Genomic DNA, 2,034 nt, shown 5'->3' with positions numbered 1-2,034 from the left:
CTCCTCCCACAGGTTGGATAACTGATGAGGAAGCATTAGAAAAAAGCAAGAAGGAGATTCAGGAGACAGAGGATCAGCGTGACATACTACACGTCGACCTATCACAAGGGGATAATTCGACAGAAAACAAGCAAGAGGTAGAAATAGAGGCTGCCGAAAAGGTTGTTTTTAAACGGCCAGCCATGAAGTTGACAAAACACCTGAGGCCATTATACGTTAAAGCTCTAGTTAACGGCGTCCCAGTGGCAAAAGTGCTTGTCGACAATGGAGCAGCTATAAACACCATTCCATCCAGAATGATGAGAAAGCTCGCAAAAACAGAGGGTGATATGATTCCTACAGAAGTCATCCTCACCAGCTTCAATGGAGGAGCAACTTCAGCTAAGGGAGTTATGCCATTGGAAATGTATGTATCGGCTGAAAAGGAATCAATAGCTGGAATGGTCGCACAGGAAGACCAATTTGGTGAAGAAAGGGAAATTTATTATTTGAGTAGACGGTTAACGAAATGTGAATATAATTACTCTGCTGTTGAAAAGTGTGTCTAGCACTGTATTTCACATGTACAAAATTAAGGGCTTATTTACGGCCCGTAACCGTTTATTGAATTTCTAAAGTAAATTTAGTCAAATATATGTTCTCGCGCCCTATTTTACACCAAAGGGTAGGCTTTTGGACACTAGCTTTATCAGAGTTCGAAATACAATATATACCTCAAAAGACAGTCAAAAATCAGGCTTTGGCTAACTTCCTAGCCGATCATCCATGCCTTGACATGCCTGGAGAAATCGAATTAGAAATCAACTCGTTCGGACTAAAACCTTGGGTATTGTATTTCGATGGGTCAAAGACCTATAAAGGTGCAGGAGTAGGAGTAGCACTAATTAATCCTTTAGTGATTTGCTACAAATTCGTATTCACCTTAGACAGAATGTGCACCAACAATCAAGCCGAGTACGAGGCCTTAATTGTAGGCCTAGAACTGATGATAGAAATGGGAGTAAGAAACGTGATCGTTAAGGGCGATTCTCAATTGGTGATACATCAATTGATTGGTGATTTTAAATGCCAAAGTGATTCCATTATAAGTCAATATGAGATCGCCCAAGAATTATTAGAGGAATTCGATCAAGTAGAACTTCAATGCGTTCATAGGATATATAACGATGTGGCGAATGAGTTGGCCCAAATGGCTTCAGGATACTCTAAAATCTTGGATTGGAAGTCTACTTGTGAATACGGAATCATATTGCCCGTAACTCAAAGAAGGGCGAGAAAAATTGAACTTCACTGTATACAAGATGGAGATGCAGTGGATTGGCGAACAGAGATTAAAGGGTTCCTTCAAGAACCTAATGGAGGGATTAGTAGGAAAACAAAGTTATGTTCACTGAATTACACACTAATAGACGAAGAGTTATTTAAGAAACGCCCTGATGGTGTATTACTAAAGTGTGTAAGTTTGCAAGAAGTCAAGACGATCATGGCTGAAGTGCACGAAGGGATATGTGGAGCTCATCAAGCTGGCCAAAGGATGAGATGGTTAATTATTAGGAGTGGATATTTTTGGCCAAAGATGGGAGAACTATGCATTCAGTACGCAAAAAGTTGTTTAGCATGCCAAAAGCATGGTCCAATACAAAGGGCGCCAGCGCGAGAGATGGCACCTATTATTAAACCTTGGCCTTGGGCGATAGACCTGATAGGGAAGATTTATCCCCCATCGTCCAAACAACATTTCTTTGTTATAGTTGCGACTGATTATTTCACTAAATGGGTAGAAGCGGTACCTTTAAAAGAGATCACCCAGAAGAATGTTATAGAGTTTATCCGCGATCACATTATTTATAGGTTTGGAATTCCACAAACTTTAATGGTAGATCACGGAACATCTTTGAATGGATATCAAGTAAACAAATTTTTGAGCGAGTTTGGGGTTAAACTAGTAAACTCCACACCGTACTACGCTCAATCCAACGGACAAGCGGAATCTTCTAATAAGATTCTAAAAAATATCATCAGAAAGATGATAGA

Source organism: Olea europaea, chromosome 17 (assembly GCF_002742605.1).
Source record: "Olea europaea var. sylvestris chromosome 17, O_europaea_v1, whole genome shotgun sequence".
NCBI classification, from domain to species: Eukaryota; Viridiplantae; Streptophyta; class Magnoliopsida; order Lamiales; family Oleaceae; genus Olea; species Olea europaea.
Note: the sequence above shows the minus strand (reverse complement) of the source record.